This window comes from Gymnoscopelus braueri, assembly GCF_963280865.1.
Source record: "Gymnoscopelus braueri genome assembly, chromosome: 9".
In the NCBI taxonomy this organism is placed as follows: domain Eukaryota; kingdom Metazoa; phylum Chordata; class Actinopteri; order Myctophiformes; family Myctophidae; genus Gymnoscopelus; species Gymnoscopelus braueri.
Genome location: NC_137610.1, coordinates 9,757,686 through 9,776,127, shown reverse-complemented (window position 1 = coordinate 9,776,127; position 18,442 = coordinate 9,757,686).

Below are 18,442 nucleotides of genomic sequence, written 5' to 3'. Positions count from 1 at the left end.
GTCAGACTGCATGTTTAGTACAAGCCTTCAATATCCCAGATGATTGACTACGCGCAACCTGTTATTCCTTCCCTCTTATCTCCAGAGCCTCTTATAAAAACATAGCCATTCTCAGGCTGTCTCTCACAGAGCTGATAACCTGAAGGGACATGTGACCTTTTTTTCACATGTGAATCAATAATGTACCTAGATATCTTCTTTTTTAATCTCGTCAATTACATCCGACATGACAGGTTAATCTGAAAGAATGCACGGCTCTGCAAACCTCTAGAATAGGTGTCAGCAGCAGTGCAATGAAGGGCTTTTGCTCCCTGTATGAAACCGAGGTTAAAAAGCAATGTAATTTCATGTCACATTGGAGGGCAGTAAAGAGAAGTGGGAGAAATAATTCACTCTTCATGCAAAAATCCATCATCCATCTTTGTTCAGAAACTCCCTATTGTTGACAATAGTGAATTGACATGTTATTGAAGGTGCAAAGTGATGTAGTTTTTTTTTTACAAACTCGTCTAGGACTGTAGTCATTGATTAATTGTCTGGCCAAGTATTGACATGTGTCAGAGAAAATAATGACATTTTGAGGCTCAGAGAGCTGAAGAATACATCACAGATAAAATACAAACGAATTACTCGCTAATACCCAAACACTGCACAGTTCTGCCTTCCATTCCCACTGGGAGAGAAAAGTTGTTTATCTTCCAAACTTTCATCTTCACAGCTCTGAAAATATTTACTCGCCATATTATTGCATGCGACTTAAGGCAAAGAAAAGACTGCTCCCAACTGCTGTCTGATTTATACTCGTATGACCCATTCACTTGCTAGAAAAAAGTTGTTTTCAGGGAACGATGCTGTCAGATTATAAACTGGGCTTCATGTCACTGCTGCTTCATCCTTTCTATTCTCCTTTTTTTCTGAAAGGAAGCCAATCTTGATTGTTTGTGTTTTCGCGTATCTGTCTCTGTCATGGGAACGTGGGATTAAAATATTAGCACTTCTTATTCAAACTCTTCCCTCCAGTTCAAAACAAAAATTAATATGAGCTCCATTATGTATAAATGTTCAAAGCAGCCGTAGTCCCATGGGCAGGGTCTCACTTTGTGGGGAAGGGAGTGTATTTCAGCTTGAGGATACATACATACAGCATATATGCAGCTAGTGAATCTGAGTTCAACTTTCTTTCTGTGGTTGTCAGTGTGCTTTCTATCCAAACACTGTGAGCTAATGCATTTTCAAAGTTCGCTGTTGTACCCATTGATGATGGATGGTAGGGTTTTTGTGTGTGTATTCTTTGCCTTCTCGCAGTGCATTGCTGAAGAACTGTCAGAGGAAGTTTTCACTTCGGGGTGTAATTGGTCTCTATACACAGATGTTTTGTACACAGGGAACGTGACTCTCCATCCAACAAAAAAGTAGATGTGGTGCTGAGGTGCGGAAGTGGACCAGTCCCTAGGCGCTGTCGGTGCCGGAATGTGTAGGGAAGTCATGCCTTTCGAAAAGCCCTCCGCGGGATTGCTCAGGCTCCGCTGCATATCAGACACCAATCTGCCAAATAGTAAATCTCCAGGTCAGGAATAGCCTGGAGACTTAAGTCCTCAATTAGTACATATTCATGGGCTGTTTTTTAAACTCAAGTCACTGAAATTGCATTTCTTTTCTTTTTCCCCCCTCTATCTTCATTCCCCTTCCCCACTGCTATCCCTAAGTTGAGGAAGATGTAGGTAACCACGTGTCTCCTCCGATACATGTGAAGTTGTCATGCTGTCGCTTTGTTGGATCTGACAGTGAGGAGTTTCACCGGGAGGGCATGACACATTCGGGGGAGGAACACGGTATCCTTCCCAGTTTCGCTCCTTGCTGAACAGGTACCACGACCAACCTGTAGGGGTTGCTAGTGCAGAGACAAAGATCACCCTCTACAACCTGCTTCCCACCTGCAAACACAGCCAATTGTGACAGAAACTTTACCCCCTGTGGCACCCAGAAGCACTGAAACAACATTTCAGTTGTTTTCTTCTGCAAGACATAATTCACAATTCAAGAATTAAGAGGGGTTTATTTGTCACTCACTCATACAGGTACAAGCAGTGAAATGTCATGCAAGGCAAAATACATGTTCACAATAGGAGTGGTAAAAAAAACACAGGCATGAAAGATGACAAAGACAGATTAAATGAACAATGTATGGAGCCCCACAGGGAGAATCTACCTATTACAGCTGAACATATTGCTTTGCCACCTAGTGTGGTTGCACTGGAACACAATGGAAATAAGCATTTAATTATACTGTTTGTGTTATCCTGGGTATAAGTTATATGTGTTTGAACTTGTTATTTGTATTAATCAATCAATCAATCAATCAATCCAACCAACCAACCAACCAACCAACCAACCAATCATACTCGAAAACACCAAATGCTATTGATTTACCACCCATGACCCAATTTTTCTCTCAAATAAAGTATGAGGCAGCCAAATATGGCAATTGAACCAACCCACCATTATGCCAGACCTTCATGCCCATTCTGAAGCACCAATTACCACTCCCCATCATTTATGCCATCCGCACGGTACAGTGGTCAGCCGTTAGTATAAGAAGCATCCGTAAATAATGCCACAGCATGGAGATGGGTGAAACGGCAACTAAAGTGTCCCCTTCAGCTAATTAAAAAGCTGTGGCTAACACAGGGTCCTCTGTCTCATTAATGTGCCCGACCCTCCCAGGCTCAGAGAATGGCTATCTGCTGGAGTGGAGCAGCCATCAGAAGATGTGGCAGTCAGAGGTTAGGGCAATAATAAAATAATAAAAAAGCAGGTTTGTGAGAGATGACACCCTATCCAAATTAAGTGGTGGGTGATTAATTTGAGCTCCTTGTGCTAAGGCCTGTCAAGTCCTCATGCAGCAGGAGGATGGGGTAACTCTGGGAGACATGCCGCTAATGGAAAGGAGAGTTAGTGGGATGGATTGCGGTGAGTTGTCGAAGTCAGTGTCATACTGTATTTGCTGTGTCTTACACTTTTAACTTTCTCTCTGTTTAACTTCTATTTCCTCTGCTTCTTCTTCAACCCGTCTGACATTTTGGAGAATAGAATGTTTATTACGAGTCTCTTCCATTTTGCTCACTGAACAAAATACTGTTAGCTGTAGCAGTTAGTGTTCACATTTGACTTTATGACTGCTTATCTTCTTCTTCTTCTTCTTCTTCTTCTTCTTCTTCTTCTTCTTCTTCTTCTTCTTCTTCTTCTTCTTCTTCTTCTTCTTCTTCTTCTTCTTCCTTCTTCTATCTTCTTCTTGGAAAAAAGAAGGGCAGGGGTAGGGCTCCAAAAGACTAGTTTAAAGTTGTACAATGCAGAATCACAAATTTTTAGCAACCTCTGCTGGTCACTACCGTCACTGCATACAATTTCCGTAGTCCTCGATTACCCAGAATTCCATTCGTTTTCACCGGAAGCCGGAAGCGTTTCAAAAAGCGATCTTTTAATTGTTTTATACTATCTACGGATCGTTTCTCTTAGCCAGTGGAGCATTAGTTACCATGAGCTGTGCTTTATTTTTCTGTTCTTTTTTGATCTTCCAATCCTACATTCTCTTAAAATCAGCGTGAGGTTCCTTTTTGTTATTAGCGCGGTAGTTCCTGGCCAAACAGGAAACCGTTGCGGTGTTCCTGGCCGACGTCATGACGTCGGCCAGGACGTCGGCCACGACGTCATGACGTTGGCCAGGAACGTCATTTTCCCGGGAAAGTCCCCCCAGTCCACGTTCAATAGAAAATATATAAATAAAAGGCTTCCGGGGGTGAAATTCATGGAGTGGGTGTTGTGAAACTTTTGCCACTCACAAAAGATATACAATTTAACTTTAGTTTTGTTGAAAACGTTACCTAGTATGCCTTTAACTTCCTCTCTTCTTCCTCATCTCCTCCATCTCATCCTCCTCTGTCCCCCCCTTTCCTTCTTCCTCTAATTTCACTCTGACATTCAACCTGTTTGACATTTCACTGACTTAAGTAGTTTCTGGATGGCTGGTTTCATTTCAGCTACCTGGAAAAGCACTTGTACAGTAGGTTTCAGAGTTGACGGACTTCATGGGCAGCACGACATTCTCTGTCTTCATCTCAGAATCAGAATAAACTTGAATCAATTATCACATCACAGTTTTACAGTTTTGTGACTGATCACTGATTTGTCACTGATCATTGCGTTTTCAGAAAAAAGGGGATTGGACAGAGAGAGGGAGAGCACGGAAAAAACTAAAGAAATAAACAGGTCAAAAGATTTATACATATAGCATAAAAAGTAGCAGGTATGTACAAGAAGTTAGACATAGGGAGACCGGGGACAAAAGTAACAGGGGGCAAAAGTAACACACTCAATAACTCTAATTAGAAATAAGCTAGAGGGGTGAGACTTCTTTTGCACATGCTCTCTCTGCCTATGGAAGGATAGAATGATCATTTCATCTCAGCAGAAGTTTTTAAAAAAAACTGATTTTGAGGCGTAAATGTAAATTTTTGAGTGTACAGTATTTTCCTTCTGCTGTCTAAAGATAAGATGTCAGCAAATTTAAACTTGGACGAATTGTATCTCTATGTTATTGGTAACAAATTAACGTCAGCAGCCTATGAGGTGTTTCTAGCTAGAATATGGGATTTTATCATGGTTGCCCCATCGGGGGCAATTGTAACAAAGTGACCGGGGTCAATTATAACAATGTGTTTTCAATGCAAGACGATTTTTTGTCTGGGATTTCATACTTTTATGTTAGTAAATGAACATATTTCACTAAATGTCACTACATTTCAAAATAAAAATACATTTAAATAAAAAATAGACATACATTTGAAAAAACTAAATTGAAAAATTAAATAATTCGAATACAAATACAAAATAATTGTAATTATGTATATAAAACATTCGTAAGTAAAACTGTTAAATTGTAAAAAATACATATTACTTAGTGATGTGCTTTTATTTGAGATAAAGTGTATTAATATGACTTATTTTTACAGTGCTACAATTGCCCCCAGCCACTAGTACAACTGCCCCCGTCATGGGGGCAATTGTAACACTGTGACTCATTGCATTCAAATTAATATTTTAGTCTTGTCCTTATTAGTGAAAGCTTAAAAATGTTATTATTAATTAGGGCACATATATATGTTTCTTATAGCAAAAGATGACTAGGATATTTCAAGTAGTCTGTGAATTATGAAGGCAAATACAAAAAGTGTTACTTTTGTCCCCGGTCTCCCTAAGGTGCAAGAAGTAGCAGGTACAGTATGCACATGAGGTAAGAGTCTAGACATATAAGGTGCAGGTTAAAAAAGATAGCAGCAGGTGCATTACATGAGGTACAGCACTAGAGCACATGAGTCTTACGTGCTGGTGACATATCCATGAGGTAAAAAAGAAAAGAAAAATCAACATAAGAAGGCATAAGGCAAAATCCACAAGTAAAATCCTACTACATCTTTATTTCAGCAAACGTATCGGTGGGCGGAGATCTCCAGTTGTCTGGCTATAGACTATACTTGATATAAATGTAATGTATAGTCTCGTATTCGTAGACTATGCCATTTAGGAGTTTGAGTTGATTTATTAGCACATAAAGAGTTAAAAACAGAGGAAAACCATATTGTAAAGGAGAAGTTTAGAAGACAGAGAGAACTTCCCCCTTTTTGTAGAATCAAACATATAAAGGAGAGAGAAATGTTTTGAAAATAGCCTAGTTTAAATATGTAATGTATCTACTGTTCTCATTGAAAGCTCTGCATTCATGTTTTTGCTGACAAACTGAAACAATTCCTTGGTTGTGCTTTGTTATATGAAGGCAATATATAGTGCTTTGATTGAAATGTCTATTGCTATTAAGTCTGACTGCAGCTGTATTCAGTTCCATGGAGTTTTGGCTACGCTGTTGCTACGGATGGATGGCGCCATTTGGAATAAAGAAACAAAAGTGAGGCAGCCAAACGATACATCAGTCAATACCCCTTGCTTTGATTTGTAGTCAAATGAGCCATACACAAAAAAAATGTATTTTTCTAAATTTTACCTTCCAAGGGCATTCTTCATGTTAATACACAGCTGTGTGGATTAGAGTCTATTCCTCATTTCCCTTCCCCATCCAAGATAGGTACATCCTCAAAGGAACTCGTGGAGAAATTAACATTGACTCCAGCATATAGAGAGCCTCACTCCCTTTCCTCTTCTTCTCCGCAGGAGTTGCTAAGCTAACACAATAACCCCTGGCCCTTTATTAAAAAAAGAAAAAAGGAAAAAGAAAAGAAAACTCCCTTTGAAATTAACACATGAAAGACGAGTTCTTTCCCTCCACCATCCTCCACAAAAGACTCTTCAACATTTAACTTCAAAGCAGTCTAAATGAAGGACAGAATGGGATGAAAATGCCTCCATGGTAGATAATACATCCCTGTTCAGCCCCCGAGAATCTGAACCCAAGCGTCTAATGAGCGGTGACATCACCACTCAGTGCACTGTTATTTCAGTAATGCCAGACCACCAGTGGGAACTGTGGGATTATGGTATAGCAGGACAGAATGGACAGTAAGCAGCTATAGATACCAAATCTGTTAAAAATTCAAATGTCTTGAAATGTCTTGTGTACCATTATGGCAGCAAGTGATGAGTGATGATTGTTATGTCCTGTATTGTTGTTACTGGCAGAGCTGTGTAACATTTATTTGCCTCTTCTCTTGGCCAGTGCACACTCGTAAAAGAGACAATGGTCTCAATGTGATTTTACTGTTTAAATAAAGGTTAAATAAAAAAGTGTGTGCTGCCTGTTGGATGAGAGTAGTTATGAGGGACATAAGAGAAGCAGAATGTGATATATGAGCAATTTAAACATCTTCTTTCATCATTTCATCATCTTTCAGCAGGGATGTGTACTTAATACATTGAATAGCAGTTCAATGGCCCAGTGGGTACTGGGAAATCTTAAATGAGAGGCATAGTGAAGATTTTGTTTTTTTAACACACCAACTTAAAGATATATCAGTCATTATGCCAGTATAGAACATTGAATACTGAATTTGGTTACATGTTAAATTAATAGTACACTTGTCTCCCCAGTGGAGATGAAGCTTAAGCTCTCTTCTGCAAGTTATACAGATGAATAAAAACAAGATGTAGTGCCCATTGACAGCGCAACACTTAAAGGGCTATACCGGTCTAAATATGACAGTGTCTACTCACTCATCTTTGGCCATATACATAAACATAGACCATTTTCCATTAATTGCTTACTTTTTAGAGGTCACGGTTATTGTGTTAATGATGTTTGTTTACATTATGTCCAAATTAACTGAAACTCTAATGAATTTACCGGAATAATGAAGTCAACGGTAGCTTAACAAAACATCAGGGATAATAAATCACAGTTTAATTTTTGTTCGTAATTCAATCTTTTCCCCAGGGACTTTTTTTTTACTTGATTTTTTAAATCAATCTGAAAACTTATTAAAACACAACACAAACACCACAATAACTTAACTTTAGAGCCTCTCCAGCAACCTCAGGCAGAAGAAAGACGAGACGGGGGAGGAAAAAGAGGAGTCACCAGACGGACCACCAGGCAGGACGGGAATCTGTAATCACCGGTACCTCTCTCCCACAAGAATCCATCTCCTTGTTATCTCGTGGTCTTAGCTTCGCACCTACAACTAATGCAAATGCTTTCCAAACGAAGATAGACTTATTTAAGTTTTACAGAAATCTACATTTGAAAGCCTGGTTCCATCATCATGATTCTCAAAACACTGTTTCATGCACCTCAGAGGACTCTAGTGCTAATGTCGGCCCTGTAAAGGAGTTCAGACCTAAATCTACTTTCTGCCTTATAAGCAACAATATGCCTGTCTAATTGCTTTCACTAAAAAGGTGTCCAGTGAAGTAGAGTCGCTCCTTCAAACGGTAAAACGTCCATCTACCTTTAATCTCACCAAACAGGAGAAAACAGCCCTGCGAGAAACCTCCAACAACGAGGACATCATAATAAAGTGATCCGACGAGGGCGGTGCTGTGGTCATCTGGGGCAGAGATCAATATAGAAGTGAAGCCCACAATCAAGTACACAATCTTGAATATTATACACCACGTCATCCAGTCCTGTAGAGTACATGAAACGTGAATTAACTGACATTCTCAACAATGCTGTTGAGAAAAAGTGGATCACAGAAAAGGAGCAAGATTTTCTGTTCAGAACCAGTCCTACGTATAGCCTACCCACATTCTACATTCTGGTAATTTCTCCTGTGATCACTGTTGTCACTGCAGCAATGTACCTAAAACTGACAAGTTTACTGACAAGATATATAAAATCCATACTTAATTTGTGGTCCAATTAAATATTTGTATATTTATGTCCTGCCATTTATACTGTAAACTCTTATCTGTGGAGACATCAATCCATCTATCGCTCCAGAGAAAGCTCCCTGCCCGTACCTCGCACACTAAAACCAGGAAATAGACTCTACATGGTTTTGTTTTCTTTATCTATATATAAAATCTATATTCCCTAGCAAATCTCTTAATTACACCAACATTGTTCTTGTGAAACAGTTTGTTTATGCTCATTTATTAAAATGGTAAAAATCGATATTGCCTACATTTAGCTGCTCGGGGCAGTGACGGTGTGAGCGAGTGGTCAGGCACAGAGCTTGGCATAGCAAGAGACGCCTGTGGCCGTTGGGAGCAGACAGGCATGGGGGAGAAATGGAGACCGCGTTGCGGGACTCCCACAGCTTGTTTCTAAACCATCTATTCATTTTAGCCGATAAATAGGTGATGTAGCATTAATCAACATTCAATATTCATTAATATTACATCTACAGCTGGTAGTTTAAATCTTTATTTTCAAAATGCGCAAGTTCCTACAGCCTCAAATCGATAATACAACAGGCTGTCACCGTGTGCCATTGGCTACTGTAAACGGCAATCAATATCAGTGAAAGCTACCCTAGCTTTCTGTTAAATGCTGAATCAAATATGATGATTTCTGGCCATGCCATGGCGTCTTTAACTACATTATGCCCTCTCAGCATTTTTACTGTATGTCTCTGCTACTGTATCTCTATCAGCTTTTCTGTCTCCCTATCTGTTTTCCCAACAATGTGAACTGTCACTTGTCCTACTGTCTGTCTGAATAGTGTTTGGCCATTGAGCTAATAGAGCCTGCCTGCTTGCTCAGGGGATAAATTAAATCTTGACCTTCAGGTCAAAATTTGTGTCAGATCCTGTGTCTAGGTGAGACATGACCTTTGACATGATCTGAATGTCTTAATAGAAGAGCAGGGAGACAAAACATGCTCATACCATACAGATTGGACACTATTACATTTTATTCATTAAAAAAAAAGTGCCGCTTGCTTGATTGATTGATTGAGTACTTTATTAACAGTTTGCAAAAAAAGGCACAGTGGCACAGATTTATACAAAAGAATGCTCAAAGGATAACCCAATAAGCCCAGGGCTTGTTTCCATTGAGGTCCTGTGTATTAATTTAATCTCTTTTTGGACTTGCAAGGCGCACAGTTGCTTCTGCCGCAAACACTGTTCAGGGGTCTGTCATGGCAATAGGCACACCAGGGGCCCTAAGGGGCCGTAGGCGCACCATTGCTCCAAACGGCACCAGACTTCTCACAAACAGCGTTCAGGGGACTGGTGTGATAATAGTCACATACCAGTCTATAAACTAAATTGCACACATAATGGGGCACTACTGCAGAGTTACAGCAGTGTTTAACACATCAAATGGCCATAACTCGGTGACTATTGCTCTGATCAGCGCAATATAGAAGTAAAATAGTCTATTTCTGTCTGGAAAAGTTAGGCCGCTCCTCCCACCCTCAGCCTTCAATCCTCGAGTGGCAAAATAGAGTGGCCTGCAGGGAAATAATAAATAAGTTCAGTAAAAGTACAAACTCTCTCTCAGAAAGTTAGCACATTGCGGCGACATGACATGATAATGTTTAATTTATGTCACCATCGTTCAATATTTAATGATGTCCTCAGATGATGTTCGGGAAAACAGGGGGAAGGGGAAGAAAATAAACATTTACATGCAAATGAGAACACAAACACAAACAAAGACCCTACTCTCCCAGATCAGCACATATCACACAGAGGCAGGCAATCCTATTAATTCCTACGTCTGAACAAATGTGCCCCCTCTTCTTTATTCATTGCTTCTGTCTGTTTAGTTTGTTTGCGCAAAGAGCACCGTTCTGAGCCAGTAGTCATCCCGTCGATGTTGGGCAGACACTGGTCAGTTTGCCTCTCCAACGGGACTCTGATCCATTGCCTGTACAGTATATATAACAAGCTCTGGTCGCTAGGGGACACACACAGCCCCCTGCATGGGGAGGCGGGGGCGGGATGGGACAGCAATTGTTTATTTTCTGTTATTATTTAAATTGTAACGCAAATAGGTTTTAATGTGCAAATGAGGTCAAGAGAAAACAAAAACTTTTCAGTTCAGCAGAAAGAAAGGTTAAAGTGTGGAATCACATTGATGTGTAAAATGAAGTTAATGTGCAATTAATCCTCTTAGAGTACGAGGGAACACACAAACGTCTGTATTCAGCAAAAAAGGTGTAATGGGAAAAAAGATTAGCTTCACTTGCAAATTGACTCAGTGTTTGCTGTGGGGGTATATAGAGTGTTGTTAAAGCGGATGGTTGATTGCCTTTGATTAGCCGATTACATTAGCTATTGCTCATTTGTTTTCCCATGTCTTAACTTAAAGGGTGCTAGGGTAGGTTATAAATGCCTTATAATAATTTGTCGCTAGATTATTTTTAGGGAGGATAATATAGGCTATGTTGTTAGGAGTGCATGCTTTTAATGTGTAACTCTGTACAACATGGTCCGTATACGTTCATAGTGCCACTAGAGCTCTTGAATCGTATCTTCATTGTTGGGCAGTATGTGTTATGTTCCAGAGTATTTAACCTTGTGTACTATTGTACTACTACTATACTATAGTGATAGCATCCTGTTATCCCTGAACCTTGTGTGTCAGTACGTTCTGTAAAGCTCGTCAGCATTGGCTCTGCAACCCTGTCACCAGGTCATGTTCAGTTCCTGCACATTGTTGTCAAGGTTGCAAAGTTGGATCCAAACACAGGAGAGAGTGAGAGAGAGAGAGAGAGAGAGAGAGAGAGAGAGAGAGAGAGAGAGAGAGAGCAAGCAAACAAACAGTTATGGGGAAAATCCAATTTAGATAGGTAGGCCTATAAACGGGCAGGTAGGTAACAGGAACAGGTAGAGGCAGGATATAACTGAATAATCATTCAGAGTACAGGTTTCTTCACAGGGTAATATAAACAGACTTGTAGAGACTAAACAACAACAGATGATCTGATAAACTGTCTTACAGAGAGGACAGTTTTTTTTTTTGAGCGCCACTTTGCTGATTTTGAACCCAATCCCATCTTTATGAAGTGAGAACATACTAAACATGATTAATATACAGTATCTCGTGTGTGTGTGTTTTTGTTACTATTATTATTCTTCCCACTATGATGCAAGTCGTAACATTACAGAGGAAATCTCAGTTCTTCCCGGACTACAGTGGAATACACTGTCCACGGTTAATGGGACGTACTGGACCCATGCCTGACCCCAAGTGTGTCTCCAAGTCAGACTACACAAGATTTATGAAGGAAAGAAAAAAGCAACAACACTACAATGCTTTTTTTCCTTCACCCAATGCTTTTCTGATACTAGTTTCATACAGTTAATCTTAGAAGAAAAATGTACCAAAGCACTATGTTCAACAATTTAAAAAAGAAGCTTTTTGAAAGTAAGTGGAACATGCAGAGCAATGGAAGCCAAAAGAATATAGACTCCATTGTTCCATTGGGGAATGTTGGGCATTGTAATTGCAGGGTTCCCCTGTAATAAAAGACAAACTGTAGGTTACTGCTGCATGTCCCCCCTGAAAGCAGTGCAAATATTAATATTATTTCCAGTACAGTATTCATTGTCTTGCCTCGAGTGCCAAGCCATGTGGTGCCATATGACATCAGCCATCAGACGGAACAAAGCAGAGGCCGTCGTGTCGCACACTGTAAACAGTGAATGTCAAACGGCACGCGGAGAGAGTACACTCAGCGTGCCACCGGCGCCGCTGTCACAAACGCATCAAGATGGTTGATGGAGCCGAGTCATTACGGCGTAAATGCTCGTTGGCAGCGAGCTACGAGGCAGAGGAGACCCAGTAGGGTAGCCAATCAGTGCTAGCGGCTGTTGGCGTTAATTACTCGTTATGACGGGGCATTCGGCGGTTAATGAGACACGGCAAACTACTGTATTTTTCATCACTGTTGTGATTAATCATTTGATGGTTAGTCGGGCGGAGGGGAAAAGGTTAGCTGTTTTCTCTCGCTGTTTGAAGTGCTAGGCCGCGCCGCCAGCGTGCTGCCTATCCCCCCCTCCCCTCCCCTCCCCATACCGATACCGCACACCAAAGCACAGGCAAATCTCTACTCAATCGACTTTTGAAACAAAAGCCCTGTCAAAAATATTTGTTGGGTTTACTGTAGGCTATCAAAAATGTCACGTTATTTTAGCCCAAATTTACCAGGGGAGGCTGTAACTCAGGGATTGTGACATTTAGCCTCTGTCTCTCTGCCTTCTGTGTGGGAAACCATGTTGTTGTTGGTTGTTTTTCTCTCTCTCTGTGTGCAACACTGATTCTCCTTGACACCTGTCAACACCTGATTTTAATGTTGCTGTTTTCCGCTTGGCAGCGGCAGTTCTCCTACGATCCAAAGTCCTACTGTGTCATTAATGCGACCCAGCAGCCCAGCAGCGATGTGGGCAGCCAGTTCACCTCCAAGAGCAAATCAGCGCTCACACACCTGGCCTCTCACCGAGCACGTGTCTGGGAAACAGGGAGCGGAGTGTAATGGGAAGTGAGGGAAGGTGAGATGATGAAGGCTGACATGTCTGAAGGCAGACACGGGCTCTGTCATGACAGCACTAAGGGTCGCGGTCCTAAACACATAATGCTACACAGCATTCAGGGAGATAACCTGTTGGGAAAATCTGTATAGGTCAGCAATATATAGCTATTCTTTTAAAACGTGTTAAACTTATATTATTTTCCCGGACTGCTGGCGTAGTGGTCCGGGCATTTAGGCTCCAAAGTAGCCTGACAGTGCATCGCGGGTTCGAGTCCCGTTCCTGACGATCTTTGCTGCATGTCTCTCCCCATCTCTCTCTCTCTATTTCCTGTCTGTCTCTACTGTAAAACTATTAAAAAATATATATTTTTAAGAGATCTTATCTTGCATTTATATCAGATTCACATTAGTTTATTTTTGCTTGCAAACAATACACTGGCTACACTGCAGGTACAATTATGCAATTAATGCTGAAAGGATAACACAAAAAACCCTGACGGCGTGTTTCCATTGTGGTCCTATGTATTCAGTTAATCAAATGTGTCTGTCTGTCTGTCTGTCTGTCTGTCTGTCTGTCTGTCTGTCTGTCTGTCTGTCTGTCTGTCTGTCTGTCTGTCTGTCTGTCTGTCTGTCCCTCTCACTCAATCTCTTGCTCTGAGCGACAGGAGTATTGTAATTAATAAGTTCCGATCCATAGACCTGAGGCATCCCATAGCCTGGAGGGATGACTGCTCTGTGATAATTAATTCACAAACATTTGAAATGTTGGCAGGGTGCATCTAGTAGTTTGCAGGATTAGCACACACACACATGCACGTGCGCACACATGCACATGCGCACACATGCACATGCACATGCACACGCACCCGCACACATGCACACACACACACACACACACACACACACACGCACGCACGCACGCACGCACGCATGCGCACGCGCACGCACGCACGCGCACACTCGCACGCACGCACGCACGCACGCACGCACGCACGCACGCACGCACGCACGCACGCACGCACGCACACACACACACACACACACACACACACACACACACACACACACACACACACACACACACACACACACACACACACACAGGGCCACTGACACCTGGGAACAATGTTTTACTGAATTGTGTGAATTGTGGAATAAGACCACTTAAGTGTTTTTTACCAATAACCTAGTTACGTCTTTTTTTGGGCAGGATTGAAATCAGACTTGTTGACACACGACAATCGTACTGTAACCATAATCCAATCATAAGCACAGTGCTGACATCAACATATGATTCATATAACACCTTTGTAACACTATTGTCAGTAATCTTTGTTTTCAATGGCCACCAACCAAGCTTCATTTTAGGTGTCATGTAGCAAAATAGCCAATCTAAAAGCATCGTGTATGAGCTTGTAGATCTATAGTTGAACAACAACATAAACAACACAATAAACAGACTTCCTGCCTCCCAAGTTCATAATGGGAAGCCAACATAGAGCGGACACACCCTCAGCGAAACTTGGCAACACTAAAACAGCTGTTACTAATCGGCTAATTAAACAAGAGTAGAAAATTGATTGAATAGATTGAAAATGCTTGTAGGCCTATAAGTCACTTTTTGAGCCTACTAGCCGTAATCACCATCCAGACCTCCAACCTAAAACTTTGCTCCCCCACCTCTGATCAAAGATAGGCACCCTTGCAAGGGGCATAGCAATATCTCTGCCTATAATAATCTCTTAGGGGCAGTCTACTGACCAATCCCACCAAGATTCATGAAAATCTAACCATCCATTCTTGAACTATTTTGACAAACACGCAAACAGAATGGAGTGAAGTATACGTACATATGAGCTACTAGCATGTGACATGATGTCCCCTTTCTATACATCTTTCCTGTCACCCTTCACTGCATGCATCAATAAAGCTCATATGCCCTTAATAAGGCTAACAACTTTACATTAATCTCTGAAACAAATCTGAGCTCATGTTTTTACAGTGCTTCTCATCATTCATCGGCCTGCTCCTCTGACAATGGTCCCAAGACATTTTCAGATAGGCTTTTGGCATAGCTTTACATATATGTTTTCAGATTGCACACATTTTTATGTGTATCTGTGCATATGTGTATGTATGCGCCATGAGCCGTGAACCAGGGGCATGTATGTACTGTATATCTTGCTGTGGGCGTCTTCTGTACACGTGTATGTGCACGCATTTGCACATATGAAGTGATGCACATGTGTTTTTTGACTGAGCTCTCTTTCAGCAGATAAAAGACTAGTGGATGCAAACATCAGACACCCACCTACCAACATTCAACTTGTGGCATTGATCTTATGTTACTGCATACATGTTCTCTACAAAACTCTAGGAAACATAATGGGCAAAACTCCCACCGTATTCCAGAAGTGTTTTGGACATGCAGATGGTGCATGACTTTCATAAAAACCTTAACAAATGGAAGGATTAAATGAAGTGGACAGCTTCTGCCAACCGTAACCTCCCAGTGGCTCTGCAATCTAACAGATTGTAGAAAATAGGGTTCACAGCATCTACCTTCAGTGGACTGAGGAAATAACGGCACATGAAAAGTACTCTCACAGTTGGATTCAGAGGGTGCTGATGTCCTGCACAGTGTTAAGGGCATTGTCAGATTATCATAAACACCCCACAGGGGAATCCGTGAATACATGGGGTGTAAAGGCTTTCCGCACCCCCTTTGTTTTGCCATAGTATTTGTGAGAAATTCTACCCGAACAGACTGTGGTGGTTTAGCTAGACAGACAGAGCAGGACACAAACACTGCATGCCATGGCTAAGGGGTTAGTGGTTGGATTGGTACTGGTCTGTCCATGCTGATGTGATAATGTGGAGAATTGGATAAAAGCATCCACCTGATGGACCAAATGATAAGTTATAAGATAAGCATTTCTATATGTGTCAGTGACTGGTGTATGTGTCTGCATGCATGTGTGGAATATTGTTTATTAAGGAGCCCCATTAGTCTACACCGTATTGGAGACTATAATTCTTTCTTTGGTCCAGGCAAAAAACATCACAATACAAATCATAAAATGCAGCACAGCATGATCAATGCTAGTGAACAAAAACACAAACTTTGAGAACACAATTTACATTAACAGTAAAATAAGAATTAAAAAACAAAACAGGGTTGTCTGTCTGAAAATAAGTTTCTTTTTTAAACCAAATGTATTTCTAGTTAGAGTCAAATGTGCTGACTTGATTTATTAACTACATCAATGTCTTTCAGCCAAGCCTGATTGTCTTTTTTGTTTGCAGTTAATCACCCTAATTAAGGGCACTCTGTTAATTCATTATAAATTCAATTAAAACAGCAGAAGGGTGTCCTATCTACCTTCTCAGATAAAGCTGGGGAAGTGAATTAGAGGGGGTAAACATTTGAATGTGCCAGATGGAATGCTGATCTTATCGCTTTAGCGCTGCGGTAGATACTGTTACATAGAAGGCTCACCTAAAATAATGAGCTATGTATTGCAGAGAAATGCAGTGCTTTACAACTACAGCAAATATATCCATCAAAGTATGGTGAGGTGCTTCTTATGCAGTGACTGGTGGCCCAGCCTGATCTCCAGAGATTACCGTAACATTGCACGGAACGAGTGCACTTCATTCCGTGGATAGCCGCCTCGGAACTCCCGAATTGCGTGCATATGTACGGCGAGTCCCACGGTGGGCGTAACCAGTCGCAACCCGGAAAAACCCGGAAGCAGAGCAGTCCCCACAAAAAAAATTACGATTCTGTGCCTATCGGTACATAACTCAAACGGCGCTGAGTAGGCACAGGCGAACGTCCCACCGTTCAGGACGGCAACTCGGTCGCCTTAGCTCCCTCGGTGGTCCTTCACGGGGTGACAGTTCGCCTGTGACTGCGCGCCTCCGAAATGGTTTTGTCACAAAGGGAGCGCCGTACCATATGCACGCAATTCGGGAGTTCCGAGGCGGCTATCCACGGAATGAAGTGCACTCGTTCCGTGCAATGTTACGGTAATCTCTGGAGATCGGGTTGGGTGGCCATATGGTGACAGCTGATTAAGGCCTGAAACATGGTCCACACACAAGTACACAAATGCAAATGACAACGCCTGGCCCAATGCGTGTCCCCGGTGAACATACTTTAGTGTGTGCTCTTATGCATGGTGATGGTAATAATCACACAGAATTCAATATTATGAATGATAGAGCAGAAGGGAGCACAACTCAAAGAAGACAGCTTCATTCTGCTGTTGCCTGCTATAGAAGTCCTCGCTGCAACTTAGGTCATGCTTGCACTGCATTACGATTTTCAGGTGACAAATTCCAGAATGCAACAATGAAATCGATCTTTCTCACGTACTTGTGTGGACCACTGGACAATGTTTCAGGCTTGTTTGGAGTTTCCATCGCCGTTGTAGGTAAACAATGCTAGTAAATATTAAATATGTTAGAGTTGGCTGGATTTGCAGCTTACAGATTTGCAAACCGACATTTAGTGAGTCTGCATTGTATGCACCAAAAAAGTAATAGTCTACTTGTATGTGATTTCAATGCACATACAGTAGGATCCACAGTTATGAATTCTTCCCAGGTTTAAAATACTTGTCAGTCTAGCGATCATGGCTTGAAGGAAAGATTTGCATTGAGCCAGGCTTCCGATAAGGATTTGTATTACTTTGTAGCGATGTAGTGATACCATTAGCAAAGTTCAATGGATTTCTTACAAATGGCAGTGGCACCTGGACCCCATTAGCACTCATATACTGTAATCCATTTGTTTGTCAGTAAATGTGCAGTGACTGAGAACCAAAGAAATGCCAGAAATGTCCCAGAGTGCTTACTTACTGCAAGGACTGACTGACACAGTGGTCACGTTTGTCACTGTTGGTACCTGTCGTGTAAATGACATGGGTGTCCATGATGTAAGAGAGTTGACATCTTTGCCAAATTATAACTTAGGACAATTCCAGTGAAATGGTCTAGAACTGTGAAGTTTCACAGTCTGCAAATGATATTTCCCATGACTCATTTTGGCAATGCTCAATGAAACCAAGAGATCCATTTACCTAACTACAAAGGTGCACTCAGTAGAGCACAGAGACGCATGTTCCGATTCCCATAGCCTGGAGGGATGGGGAGGGAGAGAGGGAGAGTGAGAGGGGGGAGGAGGGAGAAAGAGAGACTGAGAGGGAGCCTATTTCAACCATGCAATAACCTGGCCAATGCTCATTACCGACAGCTGAACATGCTGATTGACGCGTTGCGAAACAACACATTGTCAGTGCAATTACCTTTTCTGAAGTTAGAGTTGTCTGTGGCGGGCAGGCAGATTGTGCGAGGGAGAGAGGGATAGGGAGAGTGAGGGGGGAGGGAGAGAGGGAGAGAGGGAGAAAGAAAGAGAGAAAGGGAGAGGCCCGGCTGGTGCTTTGGCACCATAAGAACACGCTGATGATGACAGGTTGCTTTGTCAGTGCAATAACTCTGACAAT